This window comes from Pectinophora gossypiella, chromosome 17 (assembly GCF_024362695.1).
Source record: "Pectinophora gossypiella chromosome 17, ilPecGoss1.1, whole genome shotgun sequence".
Classification (NCBI taxonomy): Eukaryota; Metazoa; Arthropoda; class Insecta; order Lepidoptera; family Gelechiidae; genus Pectinophora; species Pectinophora gossypiella.
Window position 1 is genome coordinate 3,497,887 of NC_065420.1, and position 26,699 is coordinate 3,524,585.

At 38.7% G+C, this 26,699-nt stretch overlaps 1 protein-coding gene across 2 annotated transcripts in view; it reads left to right on the forward strand.

Moving 5' to 3' along the window:
- LOC126374417 (hemicentin-2-like) overlaps positions 1-26,699 on the forward strand; it is a 418,670-nt gene that overhangs the window by 202,557 nt on the left and 189,414 nt on the right. The gene's annotated exons all lie outside the window — the stretch shown is intronic.

Sequence of the window (26,699 nt, forward strand, 5' to 3'; positions counted from 1 at the left end):
ATACACTACAATAACAAGCATAGAAACAGACGTTTCACCGATAAGATAATGAGAAGTTTTACCCTAACCGGTGTCTAACCCAGTTTTAGAGGTAGTTTCGTGTAGCAATCTACTGTGTACTGTAGCTATGATTAATAGCTTAAGTTGGACTTACACTAAGCGTGCTATTATAGTAATTAGACGTTTGTATGTACCGGAAGATAGATTAGCTAATGCTATATGATACTGTCTCCGTGGTCTAGTGGTTAGAGCGTTAGGCTCACGATCTGGAGGTCCGGGTTCGATTCCCGATGGGGACATTGTCGAAATCACTTTGTGAGACTGTCCTTTGTTTGGTAAGGACTTTTCAGGCTTGAATCATCTGATTGTCCGAAAAAGTAAGACGATTCCGTGCTTCGGAGGGCACGTTAAGCCGTTGGTCCCGGCTATTAGCCGTAAAAACACCTCCACCAACCCGCAGTGGAGCAGCGTGGTGGAGTATGCTCCATACCCCCTCCGGACGTATATAGGCTATTTATGTAATAGGCATCTGCTAGCTAAGTGTGGTCCAAGGCACCTATTGGATTTAATTAACAATTTGTTTAATTGTCCATTGGCCCCGATTCCTGCAAACACCGCCTAATTTTATTTTAAGTTATATCCGTCATTTTCATATCCGTCGAAAAGGAAAGGGACGGATGATTCACAGCTCTTAATTTTAGGAAGAATGAGTAAATGAATGTGTCGGGTTATTGACTGATGTAAAATTTTTAGACGGTTGGTTTAGATTTGTGCTTAAAATTGACGTGTGTTCCATAAATTTTATGCTTGTCAATTACCCGTCCCTTTCCTTTTCGGCGGATAAGAAAATGACAGATATAACTTAAAATAAAATTAGATGGTATTTACAGGAATTAGCACCATTGTCTCGTTAAATGTCAAATATAGTGCGACAGGGTTCTAAAGTGGGTACATGATATTGCTCATGACTGTACACTCCACATATTGAGGGATTCGGTCATAGTTCAACACACTGACCAGATACATCAGACTGTAAACATCAAAATGTTTTAAAATATAAGTATAAGGAATATAGTAACAGTAGCAAAGTGAGGATGTAATATACGATCCCGACGACCCGATTACTCTAACCATAGAGGCAGCCAATCAGCTCGCGACACCAAACACTGCAAGACCCCGATACCGACCCCGCTGGCGTGGTCGACGAATTCCCTCAATCAGCGCTTATCGCTATCAACCCGCTAGGGTTGATTAATTCTTCCAAATATTTTTCCCCTCAAACGACGCCCTGAGGCGAGGTTTGCGCCCAACTGGGCACCCTCAGGCCTGTTGTCTTAAACGTTGTACCGGGTGAGAGCCTTCAGCGCTGCCCATTTGTCCGGCTAAGTAGTTAATGCCACCTGCGGCAAATATACAATAAGTCATATCAAAAAAAAAAGTAGCAAGTTAATTTTTAAACATTCACTTGATAGATTTTATAAGAGCCTTAGTGAGTCAAAACTGATGAGGTAACGTAAGATCCTCACTAGTGATGTGCCGGAACGTTAAAAATGTATATCCGCGGATACGGATCTGAATACGGATATTTAGTGTAACATTAGGATATTCGGAACATCACTAATCCTTACAGTGTTCTTGTGACACCTTACAACAAAATAATAATAATAATTACAATTTCTTATTCACCATACCTTTTATTCAGTGAATTAATATTTCAATTTAAAGTCACAACCGTTTATTTAAATTAAGGTGAATTGTTTTTGTGTATTTAAAATATCTATTTTTATTAAAAAAAATAACACAGATTTATTAAAGATTATATTATTATTTAAAGCGTGTTCCTTTAATTATAAATTATTTAATATTAATATTCGCACAATATATGGTTGAGTGATGGACTTTTTTCTTACAATATATATTTAAGATCTTTTGTACCACTCAAGAGCGAATTAATTTTATTTCATTTCATTTTAAAAATAAAAACAGCTTACTTATATTATTTCCCACTGCTGTGCACAGGCAATCAACCGGAAGAGGTATGGAGTATACGTCATATCAACTTCCAATTCAATTCAGTTATTTGCGAATAAACACAATATAAAGATACAATATTATATTACGTTGACATCACAAAGACTATATGAAAATATTGATGTTACAGAAAATTACAAAATAAATATGTTATGTCATTGTTATATATGAATCAAAGGTCAAAGAATTCCTTCAGAATATAAAGAGGATTATCCAGAGAAAACATTCCAATTTGAACTATTACGAACGTGAGAAGGTAGTCCTTTAGGTTTATAGGTCTTATTACACTACTCGATCTATCGGGCCCGGTGCATCGGGTGTGAGAATCCTATTAAATGTATGGCCAAATCGTGTACTATTACTCCGCCCGATTCCTAGGCATCGGGCTCGATTGCTTTGTCGTGTAACAGTAATAATGCCTAAGACGGCCCCCGTGATCGAGCGTTGGACTCACGATCCGGAGACTCCGGGTTCGTATCCCGGTGGGGACATATCACAAAAATCACTTTGTGATCCCTAGTTTGATCAGTACATTACAGACTGATCACTTGATTGTACGAAAGTAAGATGATCCGTGCTTTGGAAGGCACGTTAAGCCGTTGGTCCCGGTTACTACGTAAGTACTGATTTAAGTATGTAGTCGTTACATGAGCCATGTCAGGGGCCTTTGGCGGGTCAATAATAACCCTGATGGTTGATGAGGTTGGTATTCCACCTCACAACCCACACGATAAGAAGAAGAATGCCTAAGTGATGTGCATCAATGTGTCAGACCGAGGTTTTCTTTTAAGGCCTTGTCGCTTCTAACTTAGACAGAGTCAAAGCTCATCATTACACAGTCAAATTGGGAAGTTGTGAGTCTCGGCTGCTGAACTTGGGCTGCGGAGTATATATAGCCGGGAGCATAATATCTCGTGCATCTTATCGTCGCTGACGTCGCTAACTGACGTATCTGAAGTTTTTGGCGAATCTGATTTGCTCTTTTTGCTAATATTATCAATAAAACACAAATTATTTTAGCAAAAATTGCAGATACGTCAGTTTGCAAAGTCAGTCACGTTATGTACATCTCATGTCCTTACAACGTTCTATTGTAAATTGAAATATATAAGATGGTTTACGCCCGAATCAGAAGATAACTTCGAAGTTCGTTTTTTTTATCCGACTGTAGCGAAGCAAAACGTGTAGTGACACCTCATTTGTTAAATTATGATTCCCGACGACCCGATTACTCTAGCCATAGAGGCGGCCAATCAGCTTGCGACACCAAACACTTCAAAACCCCGATACCGACCCCGCCGGCGTGGTCGACGATTTCCCTATCGATGTCGATTAATTCTTTCAAATATTCTTCCTCTCAGACGATGCCCCGAGGTTCGCGCCCAACTGGGCACCCTCAGGCCTGTTGTCTTAAATTTTGTACCGGTTGAGAGCCCTCAGCGCTCCCCATTTGTCCGGCCAAGTAGTTAATGCCATCTGCGGCAAATCTACTATAAGTCACGTTAAAAAAATCTGATAAGTGGTTTAGAAGTTAGGAGGGAACAGTTGTACGGTCACGAGCATTAATATTTTTGGTACCATGTCACATTAACTTTTTTGACAAATTGAACTGTTCATCATCAGCCGTATGACGCCCACTGCTGGGCATAGGCCTCCCCCAAGGATCTCCACGACGATCGGTCCTGCGCTGCCCGCATCCAGCGGCTTCCCGCGACCTTCACCAGATCGTCGGTCCACCTTGTAGCGGGCCTACCCACTGAGCGTCGTCCGACACGTGGTCGCCACTCCAGAACCTTTCCGCCCCATCGGCCATCGGTTCTCCTCGCTATGTGTCCTGCCCACTGCCACTTCAGCTTTGCAATTCTCCGAGCTATGTCGGTGACTTTAGTTCTCCTGCGGATCTCCTCATTTCTGATTCGATCCAGCAGGGAAATACCGAGCATAGCTCTCTCCATTGCCCGCTGAGCGACACCGAGCCTCCTCACGAGACCCATAGTAAGCGGCCACGTCTCACTGCCGTAGGTCATCACTGGCAACACGCACTGGTCAAAGACTTTCGTCTTGAGACACTGAGGTATTCTGGACGAGAAGATATTCCGCAGCTTCCCGAACGCTGCCCATCCGAGTTGGATCCGACGAGAGATCTCTTTCTCGAAGTTGGACTTACCTAACTGGATTATTTGTCCTAGGTAAATGTACTGGTCTACAACTTCGAGTGTAACGTTCCCAACCTGAACTGGAGTGGGTGCGACATGGTCGTTGGACATAATTTTTGTCTTTGCCATGTTCATGCTAAGACCCACTCGTTGGGATGCGTTACTGAGATGCTCGAGCATGGTGTTCAGGTCTTCCAGGGTCTCAGCCATTAGGACTATATCATCGGCAAATCGAAGGTGCGTCAGGTACTCGCCGTTGATGTTGATGCCAAATCCTTTCCAGTCCAGAAGCTTAAAAATATCCTCCAATGCAGCAGTGAACAGTTTCGGAGAGATGACATCTCCCTGTCTCACTCCTCGCTGCAGTTGGATCGGATTAGAGCTCTGGTTCTGTACTCGAACTGACATAGTGGCATTTTGGTAGAGGTCCCTTAGCACTTCGATGTACCTATGGTCCACTTGGCACCTCTGAAGAGACTGCAACACAGCCCAGGTCTCGATCGAATCAAAGGCTTTCTCATAGTCCACAAACGCCAAGCAAAGTGGCAAATTATACTCTTCGGTCTTCTGTATAACCTGCCGCAGCGTATGGATGTGGTCTATGGTGCTAAAGCCTTTTCGGAAACCGGCTTGTTCGGGAGGCTGGAAGTCGTCAAACCTGCAAGCGAGACGATTCGTAATGACCCTCGAAAACAACTTGTAGACATGGCTCAGAAGCGAGATAGGTCTATAGTTCTTCAGTAGGGCTTTATCCCCTTTCTTGAAGAACAAGATCACCTCGCTTCCGCTCCATGCCCTCGGCGTTTTGCCCTGAAATATGACGGAATTGAAGAGCCTCTGGAGGACTTTAAGTATTGGCGTTCCGCCCGCTCTCAGAAGTTCTGCTGTGATTCCGTCATCTCCTGCCGCTTTGTTGTTTTTGAGTTGTTTGAGGGCCATCCTAATCTCGTACAGGCGTATGACGTCCGGGATATCTTCAGTGTAGTGTCGGGTAAGCTTGGCTCGAGGGTCTCGAGCCATGCTTTCGCCTGATGTTTTCGTGGAATATAGCTGTCTATAGAAACTCTCAATCTCTCTCAGGATTTCGGGAGTCGACGAAATGATTCTGCCGTCCTCAGTTTTCAGTCTCGCTAGTTGACTTTGCCCAATAGACAGATCTTTTGCGAACACCTTGGAGCCCTTGTTCCGCTCTATAGCCTCTTTAATACGTTTAGTATTAAATTGGCGAAGGTCGCTCGTCAAAGACTTCGAGATCTGTCTATTAAGTTGTCTATAACGTACGACATCCGCTGAGTCCTGCAGCCTCATTTCGTGTCTCTTATCCATGAGTTCGAGTGTGTGTGCGGAGAGTTTCTGCGTTTTGGTACGGCGGGTTCTAAAGTGTTTAGAACCTACCGTACGGACAGCATCCACCATCAGGTCGTTTATATCGTCCACGTCTGCGCAGTTCTCAAGGTACTCGAAGCGGTTTTGAAGCTCGAGCTGAAAGCGCTCGGGGTTTTGGATCTGGGCTGGCGCCGGTCGGAGCGTGGATTTTATCAGTCGCGATCTTTCTAGCTTGATATTGATATTCAATGTGCCTCTTACCATGCGGTGATCGCTTCCCGTCTTAACGGCATTGATCACAGAGACATCATTGAATATGTGCTTTTTCGTCGACATGATAAAATCGATCTCATTTTTATACCTGCCATTGGGACTTATCCAGGTCCATTTGCGGGTCGCGGGCTTCCTGAAGAAGGAGTTCATCATATAGAGGTTCTCCTTCTCCATAAAATCCGCAAGCATCCCGCCTCTGGTGTTCCGGACCCCAAATCCAAATTGCCCCACTCTCAGCTCGTTACCGCAACGTTTCCCCAACTGTGCATTAAAGTCCCCCATCACAATCGTGTAGTGGCTTTTATGGCTATGCATGGCTTTAGAAATCTCCTCATACATAGTCTCCACTTCGTCATCATGGTGTCCCGAGGTCGGAGCGTATACCTGGATGACAGTCAGCGAATATCGCGATGATATTCTGAGTACCAGGTACGCTACCCTGCTCGAAACACTACCGATGGTCAACACGTTGTTGACTAGGGACTTGTGGACGATAAACCCGACACCACCCATGGACAGTTGTTCGCCCTCCCGGAAGTACAGCAAGTTACCGGAGCCCAGAGTTATCGTGTCCTCGCCCTTTCTTCGGACTTCAGACAACCCGATGACATCCCAGTGTAACCTGCTGATAGATTCTTCCAACTCGGTAAGCTTCTCGTCGGTCCTCAGTGTGCACGTGTTGTATGTTGCCAGGTACAGTCGTCGTTGGTGGTAGCCGAATCCAGCCCGGAGATTCTTCGCACCCCCTGCCCCGCCGTTACCGTAGCCGCTACCGTAGCCACGGACAACGGGGCTGCCGGGGACTGGGGGCCGTTTTTTATGTGTTGAGGTCATATTGGGGGGGGTTTGGACCATAAGCCCACCGCGCTGGTCCAGTGCGTGTTGGTGGGTCGCCAGAGCCTCTTTCGTTGAATAGCAGGATGTACCGCGTGCAGGCGAGGTTGGCTTGGGCTCCGAAAGGTGTCGTTTGGAGCCCCTTACATCCCTGAAATTGAACTGTAAGTCTCACTAAATGTCAAATATATTAGTGCGACAGAGTCCTAAAGTGGGTACATTATCTTGCTCATGACTGTACAATGTACATACACGCATACATACAAATGCCGTCGCGGTCGAGAAAAAAAAAATATCCTTTATGCTGGAAAAAACGCAATTGTTTTACGGCATGTCGCGGAAACAAGTTTTATATTTTTTACGTTACAAGCAACCCTGCAACATGAGAAAAACCAAACTTGCAACTAGTTACATAACAAGCAGGCGAAACTACGTCTTTCCGCTATGTAGAATGAACGAAATGCAAAGTACCTTACTTAGCGCTTCGGTAACTACATTGAATGCACTGAGTGAATAGCAGATTGTCAGCAACACTGCACATTCTACATTCAAATATACCCCTCATCAAGAAAATCGAAACACGTGTGAATTATTTTTCAACAGTGGGATTAAAATGGCCACATCGAAACAATTCATCTAAGAAAGCAATATTGCTATTTGACATTGCGCACTTACTTTTATATGCGCAAATGTCAAATTGCAACATTGCTTTCTTAGATGAACTGCTTCGATGTGGCCATTTTAACCCGCCAGAATACACCTAGAATTGAAAAATAAAATAACTTGGAACATTATTTTTTTATTGGCCGGGCATAAAGGGCTAGAAACCACGTGATATCAATTATCCATAATACAAACATGAATTCAAACTCATAAAGTCGAATTCAGTGGTTTAGTGGTTTGCTTCTATGCTGTTCTGGGAGCAAATAAAAAACATAGAAAACGTTCAGCTGCTTATCTTCCCGGGCATGTCGTAAAAACCGACAGAGGGATTGTGTCCTCTAACATGATGGACTAATGTTATGGGCGATAGGCTGATCCCTTATCATCATAAGGTTCATCATATCCAGCTTAAGACATCGTATCAACAGTGGCTGCGAGTTGTCTTTGATTACTTGTGGCTCTGCCCACCCCATTAGGGATAACGGGCGTGAGTTTATGTATGTATGTATGTACTCCTTAAGCAAGTATATCATTAAAAACACACACAAATAAATTTACATAACTATTAAAACAATACCACAACTCAAACGTGGTTCAACTATTAACTCTATGAGAATAGTTAAACGAATCTGAAATTCAAATATCCAATACGGTAAGTTTTCGCGGCAAAATTCTCGGTTATTCATCATTTTAGAATTCAGCTGGTTCCAACATAAACACGGTCAAAAGCAAGCAGCCGTAACTCACTATACTGGCGTTTTGAGGTAAAGGATTTCTCAACTAGTCTAAGAGCAAAGGTGGAAAATGAAATAAGTTCAGCTGGTTATCTTTTGTCGCGTTGAGATACTTGGCTAAGAGAATTCGTCTTTAATGCACTTTTATATGCCTTAAATGTTATACTTGTAACAAACTACATTTTTTTATTTTTCGTTTTTTAAAATATTTATAATTAAATAAATATTTTCTTAGAATGAAAATAAATTGTAAATTTTGGTCAACAAATAACATATTTTTATATATTTTTTGAAATTATTTCATTTTATTTTGTTACAATAAAGTGTATTTGTATTGTATTGTATAATTTGTCAGTTTTGCTAATCACTAGATCTTCGACAATCAATAGACGAGAGTCGTCTATCACAAGATGAACTGAGTACCTGCGCTTCACTTGAGTTTTTTGTTAGACCAACAAGTGATAAAATCATAATGATTGAATAGTGATAAATTGTTATGTTAGCAGTCGTGTATGAATTCATGTTGCTTTTCAATACGTTTTAAAGTACAAATTTCTGAATTTTATAAAAAATATAACTGCTTTTTGATGGCCAATATTTTATTACTCAATTATTTTTCCACTACAGGTACAATTTTCTGTTTAAATACTTTATTTTCTTTCAACCCGTTAAACTCGTTCCAAATACAATTATAAAGTTAAAAACACTAAATATAAAAATGGAATGCAACGGAATCATGGCAATTCCTCGTGCATTTGTTCGTGCGAAAATTCTTTCCCATTTTTGCCTTGAAAATGGTATTCTCGAGGTACAATCTTTTGTTTTAAAAGAGAATAGAGGGGGTAAGTTTAAAAGCTCGGGAAGCGGCGGAGGGGAGGGGGGATTTGGCTTTAAGGATGGAGTCAGTGACTGTAGATAGTACGGCCCAGTTTTGACGTAGGCTCGGTAAAGTTGAGTGGTCACGGGAGATTTGGATACTTTTTAACGTTTTATACGTATCTGGGTATGTGTCTGGATATGTGTCCTAACCTGTATTGGGTCCTTGTAGTTCAGGTTGCAAGGTGAGAAGGTGTCGCATCTGTAAAATAACCGGACCTGTCAAATCTTCAGGTCATCTAAGCGGACCCTGTGAAAACGGGATAACAACTATAAAAAAAAACAACATATTATTACACGGTTTACATAAAAAACAACATATTTATTACAATACCAATTTTAAATAACATTATAACAAAATCAACACTTACAGTAATATTTCAGTTTATTTTTACCCAAAACGTAGTGTAAGTTGTAGTTGACTCCTGGGCGGTCAAAGAGCAAATAGGCTGCTGCCGGCCATAACTGCCACTAATAAAACCTCGTATTCGCGCCTAAACGAGATACCTGTCACTTACGGCAGATGGCACCACTGTTTTCCGTTTTCTTCTTTTTTAAATAATGATTTGATACGTCCCCAGTGTTGCCATTTGCCGTGGGCGACAACACAACATTGTGCCTGAAAATTATCCGCGTAGTCCGCGTTGTAAGTTTGATTAATGTCTGAAGATTATCTAAGTTTTGTTTCGTCGGGCCACAGACTTCGATATCTTGGATACTAAAATTCCGATCATAATTCTTCTTCTTCTATCATGTGGGTTGTGAGGTGGATGACCAACCTCATCAACCCTGGTGTCAGGGTTATTATTGAGCCGCCAAAGGCCCCTGACGTGACTCAAGTAACGACTACGTACTTACATCAGTAAGTAGTAACCGGTACCAACGACTTAAAATGTCTTCCGAAGCACGAATCATCTTCCTTCTGGACAATCAGGTGATCAGCTTACAATGTCCTTACCAAACTAGGGATCTCAAAGTGATTTGTCCCCACCGAGATTCGAACCCGGGACCTCCGGATCGTGCAGAACGTTCAACCACTGGACCACGGAGGCCGTTCGAGGTACATAATTAAGAACGATGAACATAACAGCAAGGAAAGCGTTCTGTGAATATTATGCCAAAAATATATTTTTTATAAGAGACCAAAATAGGTTGCAAATTATTCAAACGTGGCAGACCGGTGATTTCAAGGTGTTTGTGTAAAATTATGTCTCGCCGTGAATAATACAATCTGCATATTTTTTGTTACAATAAAATACAACGCGATATGATGATATTATGTTTTAAATGCGATTAAAAAACTCATGTAAATACAGTTTTTATATTAAAAATACACGTCAACGACGAACATAATTCTAATACTTACAGGGTTTTAGTGACATAGGACCGAATACTTAGAGGAATGATTCGGACCATTATTCCGAGTTAATATCAAGTGGAATTTTCCGTTGCAAAATTCATATTTTTGTGCTTTTTAAATTATTTTTAATTCTATACTTTTGCGATAGAAAATTCCACTTGATATTAACTCAGAATAATGAGCTTATATTGCTACCTGTACGTACTTGTACGGCGTGTGATATTTTCTTTCAATTGCGCTGTAAGTTTTAAGCATAAGTATAGGCAAATAGGACAGATGGACGGATAGACAAACAGACGGACGGACAAAATTTAAAGTAATCTAAATAATTTAAAGCTATCACTACTGCCACGCCGTGCCATATCATTACTATGGCAACCCCACAATTATTTTTGCGTGTGGCAATATAATTTTATATGTCAAATCAAGTGTCATACTCTAAATTCTGAGGCTCTTTGTTTTGTATGAGAGACGTTCGTCTGAAATAGGTTCTCTTAGTAGTTTGTGCATAGATAAAAAGTTCTCGCAAGGAGATTGTTTCTTAAAATCTTCAGCGCTTCACGTTTTGTTCATGCCGTCATATACACTTTAATTTGTTGTTTTCTTTCTAATTATAGCACGTACACATAAAATCTTTTCACGTACACTATGTACGTAGTACGTACATCAAACTATACTACAATTTACAGGAAGAAAACATCTCGAAGTATGCAAACTGAGTGGCTCCGCTGGGGAGTATGCTCTCCAGCGAAGCCACTTTAATTTGTTGTTTTCTCTCTAATTATAGCACGTACACATAAAATCTTTTCACGTACACTATGTACGTAGTACGTACATCAAACTATACTTCAATTTACAGGAAGAAAACATCTCGAAGTATGCAAACTGAGTGGCTCCGCTGGGGAGTATGCTCTCCAGCGAAGCCACTTTAATTTGTTGTTTTCTTTCTAATTATAGCACGTACACATAAAATCTTTTCACGTACACTATGTACATGGTACGTACAGTAATCTATATCGTTTTCAACTGAATTGGAGGTGGTGGCTCCGCGACAGAGCATCACACGGAATATTTCGCTATTGACAGGCCCCGATTCTTTTGTGTAACTTGCTCGCTTTAATTATTTATTATCCTTCATACGTGTGTTTGGGCATAGAATAGAATAATACTTCGTTTAGAACGGCAACTCTTCGCCCCCTACCAGCGTCTGAGCTAGATTTACCTCGACTCCCCTCGAACATAGTTTAGACTTGAATCGCGAAGGCTGCGTGCGGACCGTTGTTTTTATTTTTTATCAGTGTAGTTTTTATGTTCGAATTTTGAAATTGGACGCCGATGTTCTTTCGCCTGATTCGAATATTTTCATCTCACAGTAATTTGCCCAAGCTGGGTACGCCTGCGCGGCGCCTATAAATATTTATTTTTCATGGTAATTGTGCATCAAAACAATACATGCTAATAATTTGCCCATAAAATTAAACCTAGGCTAAGTGCTAATGTAAAAATAATGAGAATGAAATTAATTAGTTCAGTGATTTTTTGAGTCAAGTGTAAAGCCATTTATTTATATTGTGAACCTTCATTGTTCAAACTTGTTTGTAATTTGTGTGGTAAATAAATATATATATGTATATAATATATATATATATATATATATATATATATATATATATATATATATATATATATATATATATATATATATATATATATATTAACTGATTATTATAAAAAACATCTTTCGTAAGTGGTTCTACCTACTTAAGTAAGTAATAACGGTTAAATTAGGTAGTTAAATTGACAGCCCTCAGACGTAACACACACAGTTGCAAGTGTTGATAATGTCAATGTGTAGTGTCTGTGTAAAACAAGGTTGTTTGTATGAAGTGTCCGGGGTGTGGTTTGGGCAGCGTCGGGCCGTCTGCGGCCCTAAGAGACCGTGCGGTGCGACGTGATGAAAACTGTACGTTTGACTGTTTTGAGGCACCTTTCGCCACAAGCTTTGGATAAGTGATTAGGTAGGTACGTAAAAGTATGTTTTCTTCTTCCTATCTTATCTAAAAGTTTTTAGAACACAAACAACAACAAAGCAAAAAATTATCATATATAAAACAATAGGAAATGGCTTCCAAACTCCTGAAATTTAATTGCCTCTGACATTGTTAAATTAACTAAGAACGCGATATATAATTTAAAGTACCGTTCCATTTCTTTTTGAGGATATGTGCTTCATTGCCAATATAATAAAAAAATAGTAAAACCGCAAAAAAATATCGAAAACGAAAAAACCAGTAAATACTTCTTCATTTTGAATATCGCGTTGGTAGAATGAAATTGAATACTTGCATTACATTTCTGTCATATTCAAAAGAACAACGACTTTATCATGGACGATAATAAATTAAAAAATAAAACACTCGTCTGAAAGCACAACCATCAGCAAAATAAAAGAGATATCATAACAATAAACGCTCGGTAAAGCAATTCAAATCTGGAATGAAATTGATTTCAATCTTTCTGAATCTCTGTTTTCGGACTGGCTGAATTGCAAACCAGATGCGGATTTTAATTTTAAAAAAAGGAACACAATATTTGAACGCTTTAAAGGCAGTGCCTACCCTGCCTTACAGTCTGTTGTAGCAGATAGGAATTTAGGCCAAGCGTTGCTTGGATGCGTTATTTATTCGGATTTACGTACCGCCACGTTCTCCTTTACTTACCGCCCGTATTTAGTGCTCCGCTCTGCAGTGAATGTTAACCAATTTCTAAACGAAATTCAGCGTTGCAACTTGCAGTTCTGAACTGAATTAGGTATGCTGAATTTAGCCGTCATTAGTGGTTCAACAGAGAAGTTTGCAAGAATGGATGTGAATTTGGCAGTTCATGTATGGAAAGTGTAAAGCTGAGTTTAATACGAGATACGATCAATGGTCACGATTCCTGCAGACACCTCCTAATTTTATTTTTAGTTGTACCTGTCATTTTCTTATCCGCCGAAAAGGAAAGGGACGGATGATTGACAACTGTTAATTTTAAAATGAATGAATATCCCGGGCGAATAGAATAGGCATCTCGCTCATATGCAATCCGAGTGACGTGTGCTGTCAACTTAATTCTGTCGGGTTATTGGCCAATATAACATTTTGGGAGGGTTTTTTAAATTTCTGCCTAAATTTGACGTGTGTTGCATAAATTTGATGCCTTACGATTACCCGTCACTTTGTTGTTCAGTGGATAAGAAAATGACAGGTATAACTTAAAATAAAATTAGATGGGGTAAAAAGCCACCATGCAGAAATTATTTACCTATCTGTGTGAAATATTTTCAAAATTTTGCAAAGTTTCTGTGGAATAGTACCAAGGAAAAAATGTGTCCAAAATTAGTATTTCAAATAAACTTGCGTTTAGTTCAACAATATTGTAACATTCTATTCGGCTAGAATAAACACATTATTACCCTCTGGAGATTTGTGTGAATAACACGTTTATGTTAAGCTATTCAGCTCATATGTTTCTGTGCAGAATATAAACTGACGTACATAATAATATGGCTCCTCTATTATATTTTGGTGCAGACTTCTATGTATCAAATACGTTTTTGCTCCAGCGTTTCAGCGGTTTTTTTATGTACCATGCATGTTATACATAAACTCAGTTTGTTGACGTTAGAAACCTAAGCTTATATAAAATATAAGGTCAAAAAAATATACATAATGGTGCTGATTCCTGTACACACCATCTAATTTTATTTCAAGTTATACCTGTCATTTTCTTATCCGCTGAAAAAGAAACGGACGGCTAATCGACAAGCATATAATTTATTTATTCTCTCTCTGTTTGCCCAACCTCCGCAGCGTCAATACGTGTGATATGTGTAGTGTCTATTTTCTATCATTTAAATAAAAAACAAATGAATTATAAAAGTGACTTTTTGTTTATAACGCCCCGCTGAATTAGAACATTCTTTAGAAACCAAAATAGTGAACAGAACACACGTCAATCTTAGGCAGAAATTTGAAATCCCTTCAAAAATTATAAATATATTGGCCAATAAACCGACATAATTCGACGGCCCACGTCAAACGAGAGATGCCTATTTTATTTGCCTAGGTTATTCATTCATTTTAAAATTAACAGTTGACAATTATCCGTCCTTTTTCTTTTCCGGCGGATAAGAAATTGACAGGTATAACTTAAAATAAAATTAGGATATGTGTGCAATAGAATGATGTGTGAAATCGGGGCTAATTATATTCGAAAAGTTGTTTTTTTACGTAAGTAGATAAACAAATGTAGACTGTCGAGGAAACCATACTTTGATGTGGCTCTATAGAACCAGTTCATTGAAAATAGAACTTAAAAATGTTTCCCGAACAAAATCAATAATACCATTACTCTCAGTAAACTCCGCTGGTCCGAAACGAAACTCTAAATTAGCTTTTGGCAATTTAAAGTTAACAAAAATCAAATAAAGGAGCGGGTGACCCGTTTAATACCACTGGAGGTTTGCCAACACCACAGTCGGTACATATTGCTACAACTTGGGATAAATTCTAAAGTTTATGAATTTTCTATGTTTGTGCGATTGAGTTTTTCGTGGTCGGCACTGGAAGTACATAGATAGATCCAAAAAAAAAACATTTTCATGTAAAGTGATGCCAAGACGCGATCATATCGACCGGAACGTCAAAAAGTTATCAGATCACATGTAGAGCCAAGTTTCTAACTCCACACGCCCTAACTATACAAACACTAAGTTCACAAACTCTACACTTAAAGCAAAATTCGTGGTTTAGCCGTTTCGTTGCTACAAGAATTGTATAACAGAATAGCAATCAATTTTGTTATAGGCACGTAAAAATGCTCCGCTGGGCACAGGCCAAGCCATACTTCATCATGTTGCTCCACTGTGGGTTAGTGGAGTAATTAAAAAAATCAGCTGATCATAATCTATGCTCTTTACTCCCAATCTAGCTGGGAAATCAAACATACATACACATACAAATAAAAACTCTATTTCCCATCGGGGTAAGCAGAGACTATAAAATTCCATGTGCTTGCTTCTTCCACGGTTAATCGTTTCATACACATACGCCGGTATAGCCTCGTAAGGCCCGGATTTCCAGACACAATAGTTAAACAATGGGATTTGGATTTTAAAAGGCATCTGGGCCTTACGACCATAGAGTAGATCGTACTTAACCTTTTCTAAGAAATTTAACAGAATAATGGTGCTGATTTTTAGACACGATCTTAGTTTATTTTAAGTTATACCTGTCATGTTCTTATCCACAGAAAAGGAAAGGGACGCGTAATCGATAGGCATAAAATTTATGGAACACACGTCAATTTTAGGCAGAAATTTAAAAAAACCCTCCCAAAATATGATATAGGCCAATAACCCGTCAGAAATAAGTTGACAGCACACGTCGTACGAGTTGCATATCAGCGAGATTCCTAGTTTATTCGCCCGGGTTATTCATTCCTTATAAAATTAACAAATTGTCGATCGTCCGTCCTTTCCCTTTTTGGCGGATAAGAAAATGACGGGTATAATTTAAAATAAAATTAGGACTTGTCTGCAGGAATCAAGACCAGTATCTTAATAGTCATAAAGTTTAAAACGTGCTACAAGTGCTGAAACACTCCAACATTATCCATTCATTACCGGGTGACGTGCGCAAAATGAATGGCTGCATTTAATTGTGCGCTATCACGACTGCACTTGCATAACGGGGCGCCTGACGAAACGTTAACAGCAATCTTTATTCTAATACAGTACAAAAGTAGTTTTATTCATTTAAGCATGGTATAACAGAACCAGCCCGGTCTGCATGACAACTGCGCCGCGCGCGGCGTGAATTATATTGACCGCTTCGACCAATAGCCGTTTGACGTCCATCTACGTAGATAGCATTCGTATCGTTTATTGGTCCAAGTGCTCGATATTTGAGAGATAGAGGTTGTCATGCAGACCCGGCCGGTATACTTCATCCTATGAAAAGCCGCCATTACTAGATGTTTGATGACGATGAAGTGTTACCATTAAATTGGTATCTCCAACATTCTAAGGACGTAAATTTTATTATTTAAAATTAAGGGATTTATTGACTAATGTATTTAATTACATTTACTTGTCCCATGTTTAAAAATCATTAAAATTTTAAGAAAATCTTTTACTAAAAGTCCAAAATTGCCTTGCAAAGTAAATTAAAAACATTCGTCATGAAAAAGCAATATTGCTGTTTGACATTTTGTTTGCATTGCGCACTTACTTTTGTATGTGCAAATGCCAAAATGCAATATTGATTTCTTAGATGAATTAACCTTGAAATGTTAGCTGTCACTTTTGAGAGGGCTTAGCACCGTAAGCGCGCGACTCTTTCTCGCCTCGACATACGTAACCCGTCACTCTCTCACAGTACTGCACAGAAAGAGACAGACGATCTCTGTCGCGGCGAGAAAGAGTCACGTGCTTACGGTACTAGGACTGTTGGTTTTCACATACCATGCGTTGAAGGACGAAAAGAACTGGAATTTTTTAAGTAGAAATAGCAAGCATGTAGCATATTTTCACGAATTTTCAACTCGGTATCATAAGCTGAGTCAATAACACCCAGTGTAGTAGACACGACCAACGGCTTTAGTCTTCCGAAACATGGTAGAGTCGTCAAATTTTACCGAGAAACAGGTGATTCAGAATTACACAAATAATTGTGTCCTCGAAAATCGTTTTAAGTACATGGTCACGTTACCGAAGATATAGCAAGATGTATCTCCTGCGCTATCGGAGAGCTGATAAATTATTTCCCAAGGATAATAATATACGAAGGCCCGGCGTAACGAACGTAACATTAAACCTCTATCTATCTTGTTATCAAATAAGGTTTCAGGTATTTTATGAAAGGGTCGGCCTTTGGAACGTTTTTTAGCAAGGGACCGCTTCTGTAATATATGCAAGCAGTGGGACATGTTATATAATAATACTGCTCTGAAATTTCTTATCCTAGTACTGGTCTTACCAATGAGTTATTAGTTAATCATAAGTGCAGTTTCACTAACACAGTTGGCTCGACCATTACATAGCTCGCGGCGATACGGCACAGCACCTGACACGTTGGTCTAACAGAAAGCTCGGTGGGGGTGCTTAGTTCGTATCTATGACTATCATTATCCCGTTTTTCACAGCGTCCGCCTACTTAACCTGAATATTTGACAGGTCCGGTTTTTTACAGAAGCGACTGCCTGGCTGACCTTCCAACCCGCGAAGGGTAACCAGCTCAATACAGGTTAGGTCACATACCTCCGAAAATGTATGTGACATGTATGAATTTCTCGGGAATGTGGGTTTCCTCACGATGTTTTCCTTTACCTGTAGTTTTGACAGGTCCGATTTTTTACAGAATTTACTGATTGTCTATCTTACCCGCGAAAGGAAAATCACGAAAGTTCAACAACTGTCTATGAGAGTGAGTATTTGAGCCACTGAGTAAGTGAGCCACTCCGTCGGTCTTATACATTTTTTCGACATTGATCTTCATGACACCTATTCCAATTTATTTCATTTTTTTAAGCTTTTTATTTGGATAATTCCGATAAAGCGAAGAACGATCCTAAGGTCGTTCCCAATATCTAAATATTGGCTTTGATTCCTGCAGACACCTCCTAATTTTATTTTAAGTTATACCCGTCATTTTCTTATCCGCCAAAAAAGAAAGTGACGCACGATTGACAACTGTTAATTTTAAAATAAATGAATAACCCTGGCGAATAAAATAGGCATCTCGCTGGCATGCAACCCGTTTGACGTGTGTTAACTTAATGCTATGGGGTTATTGGCAAATATATTTTGAGAGGGTTTTTAAAACTCCTGACTAAAATTTACGTGTGTTCCAAAAAGTTTATGCCTGTCGATTATCCGTCCCTTTCCTTTTCGGCGGATAAGAAAATGACAGGTATGGCTTAAAATAAAATTAGGTGGTGTTTATAGCAATCAGCGCCAGTATGGTATTTAAATACGTCACTTAAAACATATGACAAGAAAGTAAGTCTACCCCAGCGGGAAATATGAGGTCTTATGTTACGTATGCGTACTTAAAAGCAGATCTCTGCTCTTAGCTAACTTCCCACATATATACATTGCGATGGGACAGTAGCTTCTTTATGTCGACGGTTCTTTGTGCTTTAAGCTGACGAATAATAAAAGTTCTGCCCTGTAAGCTTCTAGTTTCAAAGATGATTTCCTACATGACTCGGCATTTTATTTGTTAAGTCTTTTATCTACTTGGCTTTGAGAAATATTATTATTCTATTTACTTATACGGTTGTTTACTACTGAATAAGTAACATAACATAAACATCCTATATACGTCCCACTACTGCTGGGCACAAGCATCCCCTTAATCAACAGCTGGGATAATAGACGTTGCTCCACAGCGGGTCAGTGGAGGTGTTACACGGCTATGCCCAGAATAATATGGTTATGGTTGTCTGCAAGAAATTTGCCGTTTCTTGAATATTTTCTTATAGAGGTAGGGGAGAACACAAGAAAGTGAGAATGGATTATGTAACGAAGGATATGTGTGTGAAAGGTGTGATAACGAGATGAACGACCTCTGTGGTGCAGTGGTTAAGCGTTGGGCTCACGATCCGGAGGTCCCGGGTTCTATTCCCGGTGGGTACATGTCACAAAAAATACTTTGTGGTTCCTAGTTCGGTTAGAACATTACTGGCTGATCACCAGAATGTCCAAAAGTAAGATGGTCCGTGCTTCGGAAGGCACGTTAAGCCGTTGGTCCCGGTTACTACTTACTGATGTAAGTAAGTAGTCGTTACATGAGCCATGTCAGGGGCCTTTCGCGGCTCAATAGTAACCCTGACACCAGGGTTGATGAGGTTGGTACTTCACCTCACAACCCACACGCTAGAAGAAGAAGAACGAGATGACGACTGACAGAAATGAATGGAAGAGGAATACCATGTTTTTCCGACCACACCTAGAGTGTGATAATCAGTATGATGATGTTCCTCGGGCTTAAATAAACTGTATTTTTATATCAATCTTATAATAGTGAAGTAGTTCTCGCACGTTGCCTAGGAAATATTTACGTAAGCCACTGGAGGTAAATCAATAACTCCTAGAACGTCGATTATTATGATAAAGTTTGCTGAATTTATTTTCTTTTTCTTGCCAGGAAATAGGTAGCTTATTCAACGAACGCAAACGATGTTTATCCTAATTTAATTTTGGGTACGAAACATAAAATGGATACCCGTTTATGGATATTTCACAGTACATTAATTTTGGGGTAGTAGATGTTTTGTCTCGGGGTAATTTTATGTAAACTGACAAAATATTTTTTTTAGAACGATGTTCTGGAAATAATTTTATGTAAAATGGCATAAAAATCTTGACTTGATACAAAATGAAATGCAATCGCGGAGAATCGAAAGTGAATTAAATTTTCATGCTACTTTTCATCATCCCGGACACCGTCGAACATTTCGAATATTACTTAATTGGATTTAACTTGAAAACCTGTTGCTACACAGTTTTATTTATGTTAATATTTTATCTGCTAGAGTAGAAATAAAATAAGATAAAGAATGTATCACTCTGCATACGTTTATAACTACTGTCGAAAAGCAAAACACAGTAAGCCGCATTTTATAATGTTACAGAACACACAAAAATGTGTTTATTTCTGTGTTTTAGGTATGAATATTATTTTACAGAAACAAAACCACGAAACTCATACTGTATATAATATTAATATAATAAAATAAATTTTAATATTTATCTTTTAATTCGAGTTCAAATTACGTTTACGTGACAATAGATAGCTAAAATTATTATTATTATTAGCCTATATGATCCCACTGCTGAGCAAAGGCCTCCCCCATATTCTTCCAAGTATCCCGGTTCTGTGCGAGCTCTATCCAGTCTTTTCGATAACCGTCGAGATCATCGCGCCATCGTTTCCGGGGTCTACCACGTCTACGGTGTCCGTTCTGTGGTACCCAGTGCGTGATGATCTTTGCCCATCGTTCCGGATGCATGCGGCACACGTGTCCAGCCCAGTCCCACTTTAGCCTGGCGGTCTTCCTGCCAATATCAGCTATACCGGTTTTTGAGCGCAGCACAGTGTTTTTAACTCGATCAATTCGTTTAACACCTAGTATGCTGCGCTCCATTGCTCTTTGACAAACCCCGACCTTGGCCTTTTGAGCCTCAGTAAGCGACCACGTTTGGGCACCGTAAGTAAGGATTGGCAGGATGCACACGTCGATAAGTTAGCTAAAATATCCATAGAAAATGTATTTTTATAAAAATATGATATTTTTAATTAGATTTACCCTATCCCGCGCGGGACATTAAATTTTGATTTAAAAATCGGGAAATCCCGCCAAAATCGGGACGTCTGGCAACGCTGCTATAATGACACGCACTCAATCAACCAATCAATCAATAATACTTTATTGCACGACATATACAAAGGACATAAACATACGAATAAAAACATAAGCACAATAGGCGGCCTTATTGCTAAACATCAATTTCTGCCAGGCAACCTTAGGATGAAAGAAGTATATGCATTGGAACACGGGCTGGTGCAATAAACATAATAATGATACCAACATAACTAAAAAAAACGTGAATATAAAAATATGTACAAATATACACACATATAAATATATGAGCTCATTTTTATTTACATTTTTTTTATTAATAAAAATGGAAGAGCACACATGCAGTCGTTAGTATAGTTCGTAGCAGAGAGAGACAAAAAATTGCCATTGTAAAATATTATATTATATTTTTTTGGGTTGCCAGCAATCTTTCCATGATCCAATTACACGCAGAAACTTAAATGTCAATCGCTATGATCTAACATTAACCCAAATCCTGTTAGCTTTGTTATGTATTTAAACTAATAATTACCAATAGCAAATCGGATCACAACTTAATTACCTAAAATCTGCGGACAAAGGCTTTGGCGGATTAGAATAAGATTACAGATTAGTTCAACTACCTTTATTAACTCAGGTCTATGAACTACAGGATCTGTTTAGATTTATACTTAATAGGAACAGATGGAGTTACTATGGTAAAATACTGTGTAACTGAATTGTGTAATTTGTTCTGTCTCTAGTGAGGACAGAATTACACAACACCAAAGGATAACTTGAAGCATAGAATAAGGAGTAATAGTACTACGTTAGAACGGCAACTCTCCGCACTAGCGGCCGAGCTAGGTTTACCTCACCCCCTCGGTCTTCCTTTAGTCAATGTTTAGTGTCAGAGTTTTACGGACTTCCAGAATGATAACCAGCTCTTCTTCTTCTGCCGTGTGGGCTGTAATGTGGCTGACTAACCTCATCAAGCCTGGTGTCAGGATTATTATTGAAGCTTCCAAAGGCTTCTGACATGACTCATGTAACGACTGAAGTAAGTAAGTAGTAATCGGGACCAACGGCTTAACGCAACTTCCGAATTCCGAAGCATGGATCATCTGACTTTTCGGCCAATCAGGCGATTAGCCTGTAATGTCCTAACCAAACTAGAGATCACAAAATTAATTTTGTGGTATGTCCCCGCCGGAATTCGAACCCGGAACTGGACCAGAGAGGCCGTTAAATGATAACTAGTTGAAAGTAAGCAAAGTAATATCAAAATCTCTGCCGTTGACAATGAAAACTAGTTAATTTACAATAGCAGCAGTTGCAATGTTCTTTACAGGTATTAAAACACTATTAATCCCGTCACAAATGAATTTATACCCGACATTTGAGGACATGTGCGTTTTATACACCAAAGGCCTTTGTTCCAAATTGGACCTTAAGAGAAGGTCTTTAAGAGGAAAGTATACTCAAATAAGCGGTAATAAATCTGGGCTTTCCTTTGAAATGGTTGCAGCTTAATGACCTTAGGAACTTGTGTTTGGAATGTCGGCAGGGCCGCAGTTAGGTCTTCGAGGGTCTTCTCCCTTTAAGGTAAGAATCCTCCATCATCATCAATTTAAGAGCCACGCTCTTGTCAGTGTAGCATTTTCCATTCCAGTCTATCAAAGGCTAATTCCTTGACTGCCTTCTAAGACACGACGTTAACCTTTTCTTTAATCTGTTCCATGTAAGCTCTTCTTTGTCTTCCCCTTCCTCTCTTTCCAAAAAAAAAACAAAAAAAAATAGAAATAATAATAATCCTAACAAGCACATAATAATAGGTTCTTGGTCAGAACCACACATACATACATATCATACATAAATAGCTTACACAGATGTTAGTGACATCGTAACGAATACTGAGGGGGATGATTCAGACCATGATCTGAGTTAATATCAAGTGGAATTTTCCGTCGCAACATGCATGTATTTTTTGTGCTTTTTTAAATTATTTTCAATTCTATACTTTAGCGATGGAAAATTCCACTTGATATAAATAAACTCAGAATAATCAGCTGAATCATCCCTATCGGTATTTGTTACGATGTCACTTACACCCTGTACAAGTATATACAAGTAGCCATACAAGTAGATAGGGTGTTAGTAACATCGTTACAAATACTGAGGGGGATGATTCAGACCATGATCCTGAGTTGATATCAAGTGGAATTAACTGTCTGAAAACTCATGAATTTTTTTGTTTTTTTTTTTCAATTATTTTTAATTTCATACTTTTGCGACGGAACATTACATTTGATATTAACTCAGAATCATGGTCTGAATCATCCCTCAAAGTTTTAGATACGATGACACTAACGCTGTATACATCCCTCTGCTCACGTCACGAAAAAAAAGCCCAGTTGTCTATGGACTCCTGAAAGGACGAAATGGATGCATTTTTTAACGATGTGAACATCACACCTTGAATAGGTCTAAAAGAAGAAAGTAGTCTAATATGCGCTTACAGAATGTCAGCGGTATCCGCAATGCTTTCTGCCTCACAATGATGACAGTACCTTAGCACACGCTATAAGAAGACGTTCAATCCTATGACAAGCCACCATTGCTAGCCCTTGATGACGTAAATGTTACCATTAAATCGGTACCTATCTCCAACATTCCAAGGACGTAAATTTTGTTACTGAAAATTAAGTGAATTGCTGAGTCATGACTGTATTTAATTACTATTGTTTGTCACATATTTAAAAATAATTAAAACTGTAAGTAAATTTATTACTAAAAGTTCAAAATTTCCTTGTAAAGTAAATAATTATAAAAACATTGGTCGTGGGTAATTTATTTTTTACGAAATGGCAACGTGGGGTAGTATGACGTCAGCTAGGCTAACCTTGAAATGCTAGCTGTCACTTTTGAGCATGCCTGGTTTTCTTATACCTTAGTGAATCATATTGCTGAACTAAGTCAATGGATTCCGGGGCTCAAACCCTAATAAGTCCCTGGGTAGGTACGTCAGTTAATGTAGGCCGAATTCGTCGTAAATTGCTATTTTATGGATTACAACTGTGTTCCGGCCTTGATTAGTTTAAGTCCATTGTTGATTTCTGGCCTTTGTCATAATATATTTCTTACTTTTACTCACACAAAAATGTATGACCCAGGATATTTTAAAAAAAGCCTATTAAGACTACATGAAAGCGCCACAGTTCAAGGAAAAATAAATATTGTAATTGACATTTGCGCATATTATTATAAAAGTAAGTGCGCAATTTCAAACAATTACAAATTGCTATTATTTATTATATTAAGAGTACACCGGCGGGCAAGTTAGATCATAAATTTTTATCACGTGCTCAGCGGTGAAGAGAAACATCGTGAGAAAACCCACATTCTCAATGCATTTTCTTAGGTATGTGACTTAATCTGTATTGTGCTGGTTTTTCCTTCGCGGGTTGGAAGGCCAGACAGGCAGTCGCCTCTGTAAAGAACCCGACCTGTCAAATCTTTGGGTTAAGTAAGCGCTGCGGACCTTGTGAAAAACGGGATAATGCTAGGGGGATGGTGAATTTATTGTGATTATTTATTTACCAGACTACCCGCAAAATAGTAAAAAACTATAATACTTAGTAAGCAATCAAACTAAATTTCGAATAGGTTCTAGAAACATAAGTACTTTCAATACACAACTATCATAAAAGTCTATGAAGTTTCCTTTTAATTTTCTAAAACACTTAATTGTTATTTGAAACAGTACTTTTAATTTATGTATTTCAAGTTTTCAACTTGTGTCTAGTTTTAAAGGGCGTGTTATAAAGGATTATGCACACCGAACCGATCCCACGCTTTTGTTTACCCTTTTTGAAAATCGAAAACACAGAATTTTACTACCTCAGCTTGAGTAGGGTGGCCTACTGTTTTTAGTTCTAATAGCTTTTCCGAGGATAATAGATTCTACTTTACTTACATAGGACTCCATGGAATTGGGTGTGTTCTAGGTTCAAGATAAATTATGAAATGAAATTAAAAATAAATAAATAAATAATTAAATAAATTCTGATTACTAAATAAAGACACATCTAAGACTAACGAAAAACATTTTCTTTTTTCTATTTAACTTATTTATGAATTTTAAACAAGAAAAAAGTAATAATAAATTCCACATTTTATTACGGTTTCCCATGACGTCACAGCGTGCTTTTTCATACAAATTCCATAGTAATTTCGAGTTTTGACGTTTAATAAAAAGTAATTGATTTGACTAGCTGGAAACTTCCATAGTAATTTCGAGTTTTGACGTTTAATAAAAAGTAATTGATTTGACTAGCTGGAAACTAGCCAATTATATTAACTACTATGTATTGTATGAATGACACACCACCTTCGCTATTAATATAATTATTTTGCTTACTTTATTTCGATAACACAATTTGCGGCAAATTTCATATCATATCATATTCTTCTACGAACTGGGATACCACCGCTCACGTGAGTGTGCGTTCTATACGTAGTTATTCCCTAATTTATGGCTATAGGCTATAGGTTACGTGATAAACAAAAACGTAAAAATGTTGGCTCAATTGTCACATCAGCATGCTTCAGGAACCCAGAGCTTAGTACCTGCAAAATATATCGTCAACAGAAATTTAGTGAAAAATATTTATTTAATGAACCAAGTAAATAAAATAGACTTGGCTACCCGTATTTTATTGAACGCCGATATTTTACAACCAACTCAACGTTTATTATACGTGTATGTTTAGATAGACACGTATAAAATAGAAGGGTTGACGGGTAAGCGACTTGATAAACTGCCCGTCTTCGCTACATCGCCCCTGAGCACATTCGCCTCAACCATAGTAAAAAGAAAACAGTAAATCTAGTATATTTAATCGCCCGAGCGGCCTTTAGTCATAATGACAGCCCATCAGGTCGCGACGTCGACATATTCTCTTCTTCGCTTTAGGCTCACGGGGTTCCGCCTTCTTTCTAACATCTTTCCTAGAAAATACTTACTCTGATGGTCTAAAGAGGCTTTACCTTACATTGCAAATTACATTGCAAGTTGTAAAATGGTCGCATAATATGGAGAATCCATAATTTTGAGCTGAGGTTCGTGCTCACTTTGACACCTTATTTTTTCTTAATTGGTTACGCAGTGCGAGTCCTTCCAATAGTGAATACCAACTTTAGTCGACTGTCTAAACGTGCTCGATTGGATAATAATAATATCAAAAAAATTAATGAAATAAAAAGTAGGTACAGCAAAGGATCTACAAAATAAATACTGTACATAAGAAACAAAAATGGCCTCCCAAACTAGGCTAGGTATATTTAACACTTGTCATTTGAGTGCCAGTGTTCTGTAGGTGGCAATAAATTACAATCTCTACAATTTTTAATGGTTAGTGTATGTGTGTGCATGAACGTATTCTTTTTTTTTTGTTTCTCGGTCCATCAGAGCGCACAACGTTTAGTAGAGACTGTGCCATCTGATCTTTTTTTGCTATGCCTTTACAGCCCATGCTAAAATGTAGCGTAACTTTTCAAACCGCCAACATTGGCGATAAAGATATCTAAGGACATATAAAGCCTCCTTTAGAGCCTGCAATCAATCACACAGTGACAACTCTGTCAGGCAAGTCAAACGCCCTGCTTTACATCAGTTTTTGCAGTATGCGAAGTAATTAAGTATATGGATAATACGTTTTTTGTTTTTATTTTACGTGAGTTATTGTAGATTTTCCGCAAATGGCATTGACTACTTAGCCGGAAGAATTTAAGACAACAGGCCTAACGGTGCCCAGTTGGGCGCGAATCTCAAGTCAGGGCGTTCTCTGAGGAGTGGATTATACCATTGATGTATTAATATACTGGGAAATACGGTGAAAATGGCAGATTCACCATGATTTTTCAAGCGTGTCGTTATTTTTGTTTGGTTATATAAGTATGATATACATGGTGTTAGTGACATCGTAACGAATACTGAGGGGGATGATTCAGACCATGATTCTGAGTTGATATCAAGTAGAACTTTCTGTCGCAAAA